A 7,067-nucleotide genomic window follows, 5' to 3' on the forward strand; every position below is an offset into this window, starting at 1 on the left:
CACGTTTGCAAAAGAAGGGTCAGCTGACCAGATGACGTGGTATCATGTGATGAGGTTAGCTGATTCTTTCTTGGCAGTTGGGTTTTCGGGTGTTGAATAAGACAGACGGCTTTTCAGCTGTCCCCCCCCCCCTGGGCTGGGGAGGACGCTGACGTGTATCATCAAACAAGCAAGGTTCACCTCCATTCTGTGTCGACCTTTGGAAGGTGAATAAAAACTATAAAACCATTTCATCGTCTTGGAGTGAATTCTTCATCCAACAGGCCAGCTCCCCTCCAAGAGACAATGAAAACCAGAGGAACAACCGACGACACATGAATAAAGGTATGTTAAAAAAATACATGTACACAAAAAATTCACCCACGAAGACATCAAAAATAAAACCATTAGAAACTAGACGATCACGTACACGAATCTCCTTGACAAAATCTCCTTTAAGGGACCCCCCCGAATATATAACATATTCGTTTTGGTGCTCGTGACTAAGTTCACATCATCGATGTGAAGTCGAACCTGTGTTTAAGAAATACGACGTGGAAACAGGTCCTTAAAAGGGAAAGGAGATTTTAAGACAAGAAAAAAACAAAAACAAAAAAAAAAAAAAACTATACAACACAATAAAATGTCTGGAAGAAAAAAAAAAAGAGAAAGAACATTAGTAGAAAAAAAAAAGAAATACAAATCAACACACACACAACGATGGTCCGTTAAAACACTAAGTAATAAGGAAAAATAATTAAGAAAAAAAAAAGAAAAAAGAGAAAAGCAATACACACGTACAACCTTTTCACGAAGAAAGAAAAGGAAGACATACAGACACACAGATGTAAAACTTTATATATAGAAAATAGTTAAAAAAAAAAATATTTATCGTATTGGGAATTAGCTCGATATGAACGAAGAAAAATATCACTTAATGTCAAAATTAGAAGGGAAAACGAAAAATGACCTTATTTTGTAAATTTTTAACAACGGCCAGTGAGAAAACCAAAAAGAAACGAGCCTTACCACAAAGATAAACATGTCAATCAAAAATATGTGTTATGAATATTTCGTGTCATTTTTAAATTGTGAACTAAATGTAACTTTTAATGAAAAACAATATGTACTTTTGATGAAAAACAATGGATAGGTTCTGAAATGTGATTTTTTTTTTCCTTTTTTTTTCACTAATTGAACGATTTTATTTCTTAGGATTTTTTTTTTCTTACATGGACAATTTTAGTTCCATCGAGTTGTCTGAGACTTTATAAGTGAGTCGTTTTATTTTATTTTAGAAACGACTGTATTTTAATTGCAAATGTCTAGGTATTTTTTTGTAAACGACTGTGGTTTTTCTTTAATTTTGAATTCTGTGGAATGGTAAAAGATGATGCACTATGCAGCCGACCTACTTGCTGACGTGGACAAAATTTTGTTGTTTGGATTTTTGTTATTGCTAAGATGGGACTTTGTGATTGCTTATAGGATATTTTTGGTATTTTTAAATTTATTTTTTATGTAATTGATGTGTTCTAAAATGGTATTGTGCAGGATTTTCTTACTCTGTGACATGTATTTTTTTTTCGCAGAATGGGGAGGTGGAATCTTGCTTGTGGGGTCTATGGAAAGAAGGATTAATAAAAGAAAAAATGTGTTTTTAATTAATTAAATAGTAATAATAAAATAGGGAGAAAGAAATAAGATTTAAACAGTGTAATAAATGATTAAAAAAAAAAAAAGTTTCGGAAGAGTCAAAGGTTCAGTCGGTATTAATTTCAATTTTCGAAAAGTAGAATAAATGTTCTATTCGACATGAGTGACGTTTTGACCACATAAGTAAGGTAAAAAAAAAAAAAAAAAAGGATAAATATAGGGTTAAATAAACTATATGAAGAAATGAAAGAAAAAAGTGGGGCGTGAATGGAATTTAATTTCTGTGGCAAGCATGTTAGAATTTTGGAGAGGTGTTGAATTACATGGGTAGTTATTAATTTCATTATTCTCGGGAAATGATTCGAATTTTATTTTTTTTTATCGTGATTTCTGTTGATTTCGAGTAGAATCAACATGGAGCAAGTTTGAGTACTTCATGTGTGGAAATCCGATGTTTTCCGTGAAGCTATGTGTCTTCAAGGCAGGTTGCGCTTACCGACTTTGGAAAAAAAAAAAAGAAAGTTTTTTCTGACATAGCAGTGAACGGAATGTATTCTGTCCAGCGTGAGCGGATCTAGTTGTAATCAACTTCAGGGAGCAAATGAAATGCCCTCTGACATGGTGTAAGGGGCAGAGGGGGTGCAATGGCTGACGTGGCCATTATGTTACGAATCGCTCAAGAGAAGATGAATGAAATATGTATGCAAGTACTTAGGAAAATAAAATGTTACCATATTGTGAATTAAAGGTACCAAAATTAAAAAAAAAAACCATGCTGGGTGAATTTAATTGGTATTATTAAATTAAATTATTTTGGAATAGATTTGGTTGGTTTAGTTATATTTTAGGGACGTTTAGCGCGTAGTTGCATTTTTTTCATGAGAATTACAAGGCGATTAGGCTGTAGAAAGCAGTTTTTTCTGTTGTTTTATTTTTTTTTATAAGCCACGGTATTGTCACAAATTAGAAAATTTGGCAGGGGAAATACTATTTTAGAGTAATGAGAACCCTGTTAAAACAATACTAGTGGTTCCAGTGAGTTGGAAGATGCCACGTAGGCCCAAGCAACGGCAATAAGTCTTGTCCAACAAAAGTCTGGCGTGCGAGGTCGCGATAATTCCTCAGGGTACGGAGCGACTGGACAGTCTGTACCAAGCCTAATCACGGGGAGATAGAAGAAAGGGAAAGATGCAGATTACGTAAGGGACAAGATAGAGCCTTATTATTTTTTTATTTTTTTAGTGGAATGTGTGAGGGATATCTGGGTTGGAATCTTGGGACTTGCTGGGAATGCGGAAAAATCACAAAGGGAAAACTACTTAGTTAGAAATCGATGGCGCATTAGTTAGGGAGTGATGATTCCGTATCTTGTCGGGTTCCAGGAGCTCAAACAGGCTCCGAGTGAATCAGTGTGAAGGTGTATCTTGACTTAGACCAACCAAGGGAGTTAGTAGAAGAGCTTTGTGAAGTCCCGAAGTAGTAGATTGAATAGAACAAAGCTCCAGTAATAGGACCACTCAGAGAAAGACGTCAGGGCATTACAGTAAAGGAAAAAAAAACTGGGACTTAGGCCTATGCTGAAAGTCGAGAACGCGAGTGGGATGGTTGGGTCGGTAGAGCATCAGACTTTTAATCTGAGGGTCTGGGGTTCGAGTCCCCATGCGATAAAGCTACCACCAACATGGAGCATCCGACGTTCTGGTCGTAATTGCGATATGCTGGCCCCATTTCGAAAAAGTGATCGAAAATGGAGTCTCCATTTGTTTGGCCAAGTGGTCCAAATAAAGAGCAGAGTCAGTGGAAAATATCCAACAATGCGACCGCCTAGACAAGATGTATATCTGCAAAGCTGTATCTTTGTCTAACTTGGAAGCAAGTTAATGTCTAGGAAGGACTTTTGAGAAGCAGCAGAAGGGTTGATAGTGTTGTAGAAGAGTACTGGTGCCTGATCTTTCTTGGAAAAGGGGTGAGTCCGGAAAGTGAAAAAATAAAGATGTACTTCGGACATAATTATTTTTTTTAGTTAGTTAGTTATTAAAAATGTATGGCTTGCCATACATTTTGATAAAAAAGGGGTGGAGGCCCCCTCTCTGGCTTTCTTACTCTTTCTATTTTCTCTCTGTGTGTCTCTATTAGAGAATAGAGAAGAGAGAAAGAGAGAGGGAGAGGGAGAGAGAGAGAGAGAGAGGTGAATAACGTGGACAGAGGACACGTTTGCAAAAGAAGGGTCAGCTGACCAGATGACGTGGTATCATGTGATGAGGTTAGCTGATTCTTTCTTGGCAGTTGGGTTTTCGGGTGTTGAATAAGACAGACGGCTTTTCAGCTGTCCCCCCCCCCTGGGCTGGGGAGGACGCTGACGTGTATCATCAAACAAGCAAGGTTCACCTCCATTCTGTGTCGACCTTTGGAAGGTGAATAAAAACTATAAAACCATTTCATCGTCTTGGAGTGAATTCTTCATCCAACAGGCCAGCTCCCCTCCAAGAGACAATGAAAACCAGAGGAACAACCGACGACACATGAATAAAGGTATGTTAAGAAATGCATGTACACAAACACACACTCACGAAGACATCGAAAATAAAACCATTAGAAACTAGACGATCACGTACACGAATCTCCTTGACAAAATCTCCTTTATGACCCCCCCGAATATATAACATATTCGTTTTGGTGCCGTGACCAGGACGAGGAATGTTAAAGAGCATCTCTCCCCCCCCTCTCTGGCTTTCTTACTCTTTCTATTTTCTCTCTGTGTGTCTCTATTAGAGAATAGAGAAGAGAGAAAGAGAGAGGGAGAGGGAGAGAGAGAGAGAGAGAGGTGAATAACGTGGACAGAGGACACGTTTGCAAAAGAAGGGTCAGCTGACCAGATGACGTGGTATCATGTGATGAGGTTAGCTGATTCTTTCTTGGCAGTTGGGTTTTCGGGTGTTGAATAAGACAGACGGCTTTTCAGCTGTCCCCCCCCCCCTGGGCTGGGGAGGACGCTGACGTGTATCATCAAACAAGCAAGGTTCACCTCCATTCTGTGTCGACCTTTGGAAGGTGAATAAAAACTATAAAACCATTTCATCGTCTTGGAGTGAATTCTTCATCCAACAGGCCAGCTCCCCTCCAAGAGACAATGAAAACCAGAGGAACAACCGACGACACATGAATAAAGGTATGTTAAGAAATGCATGTACACAAACACACACTCACGAAGACATCGAAAATAAAACCATTAGAAACTAGACGATCACGTACACGAATCTCCTTGACAAAATCTCCTTTATGACCCCCCCGAATATATAACAGGTGATTATAGCGGTCGCTATTATTTTGCTCACTAATGTTTCACTTCCTAATTGATTAAGATGCAGTAAATTGCATTATTAGTCGCCCCTAATTCCATAGGACGTATTTAGTTTCGGTTGATATATACTTTTATTCATTCCGTACACAAAAGCACTTGCATGCACGCGTAATGGAAATAGATAAATAAAATAGTTATATTTTAAAGTTTTGTGTTGATTTATATTAAATCTAATAATGTCTAGTGGTAGTATTTGATCTTTTTGACTTATATCAGTTTAATAACTAATGTATTATCTGCAGAAATTTTTTTCTTAATGCTATCTCATTTACTTATAAGTAATTTGAATAAACAGGTACTTCGGAATACGTACACCCAACTTAAATTTCGGACAACAAATATCATCAAGTCGTTATAACCGAGTTTATACCGGACAGCACTATAATTGCCAGTGGGGTTGGGTGGGAGGGTTTATCGTAAATAATCTAGTGGTAATAAATTCGGTCTTTTTACCGTTATAGAATTATCTGTTCGTCGGATCTGAAGTTATTGGTTATTTTAAATTTACATTTATGTCTGCATCTGTCCATCAGTTCATCTCGTTTGTTTAAGAGATTATTGTGTTCGTACTTCAGGATTCTTATTTTTTCCTCGAGGCATAAACTGCATCTCTGCCTAAAGCCATTTGGAACATCCGAATAACATGGGATTGACCATGAAACCACCGGGGATCGGTTCTCATTTTTTAATAACCACCATTGTTTAGCTAACTCAGTTTTGTTCTTAAGTTCTGGGTTATTGAAAGAATGTTTATGGTCATAAAAACGCTGTTCCCGGCGAAGATACCGAAGTAAACTTTTTTGTCCCTGTTATTATCTTCTGGGTGGATCGTGGCCTTATAAACCAGATGCAGACATAAATGTAATTTAAAATAACCAATAACTTCAGATCCGACGAACAGATAATTCACCCTCTCTATAAAATGTATTAAGTGGATTGCTACTACCACCCCCTCTGGTTTTTGAGGGTCGGGGCCCGATTCTTTTTCTTTCTTTATTTCAGTATCCAAAATATAATTCTCTAGTTGAGATGCTTGAAAATACCATAAGGTTGAAATAAATTATTGCATCAACAATTATGTAAATTCCGTGTTATATTTTTATATTTTTATATTATATTATATTATATATATATATATATATATATATATATATATATATATATATATATATATATCCCAAACAGCGTATATATATATATATATATATATATATATATATATATATATATATATATATATATACACGCTGTTCGGGATATATATATATGTATATATATATATATATATATATATATATCTCCCGAATATATATATATATATATATGCATGTGGTTGTTTGTGTATGTATACATATATATGTGTATTTGTGTGTGTATATTCTTGTATGTATATATATATGTGTATGTTTATATGCGTGTATGTGTGTGTACACGTATATATGTATGTGTATATGCTGTGCGTATGTATGTATATGGATCTGTGTCTCGGTATGAATATGTTTGCATAAGTCTATAAACGTGTATTCTCCTTCATAGAGATAATTCCTTTTCCTTTTCTCTCTATTACTGTTTATTAAACTCCCTACCTAACTTTCACTTTTCTTGACATGCGACTTTTATGTCAAGGAACACATTTGCAAACTTTTTCCTGACACGAGAAATTCAGTTTATAAACAGAACCTCCACTCTCTTATACAATCCACTGTTCCAGTAAAATTAGAACCCACTTTAATCATTTCATATTTTTTCGTCTATAAATCCAGCTGTATACTGTTTTTGAACAATTTTCCAAAATTTTTAAATGAAGTGTCTTCATTTTCTATCATTCTTTTTTAGAGAACTCGCAACTTTTTATGCTTTTTAAGAGCTCCTTTTTCCCTTTTCTCCATTTTTCTTTGTGACGTCAATGGGTTCTAGGTCGTCTGACAAAGTTTCATTGACTGAAACAGATGGCTGTTTGGAGCGACCATGTGTAACTGTTTACCTTCAAATAAAATATACATATATATATACATATATATACATATATATATATATAGGTGTGGGTGTGTGTATATTGTCTTAAGTCTTG

At 35.9% G+C, this 7,067-nt stretch overlaps 1 long non-coding RNA gene across 1 annotated transcript in view; it reads left to right on the forward strand.

Annotated features, from left to right (window-relative positions):
- LOC145284965 (uncharacterized) overlaps positions 1 to 4,710 on the forward strand; it is a 4,853-nt gene extending 143 nt beyond the window's left edge. The window contains exons 1-2 of the long non-coding RNA XR_013868910.1: positions 1 to 3,710; positions 4,325 to 4,710. The exon at positions 1 to 3,710 is cut by the window's left edge and continues 143 nt beyond it. This is a non-coding gene — a long non-coding RNA (uncharacterized LOC145284965). The remainder of the gene's footprint in view (positions 3,711 to 4,324) is intronic.
- Positions 4,711 to 7,067: the final 2,357 nt, after the last annotated feature.

This window comes from Euprymna scolopes, chromosome 9, assembly GCF_053919585.1.
Source record: "Euprymna scolopes isolate OS-2025 chromosome 9, ASM5391958v1, whole genome shotgun sequence".
NCBI lineage: Eukaryota > Metazoa > Mollusca > Cephalopoda > Sepiida > Sepiolidae > Euprymna > Euprymna scolopes.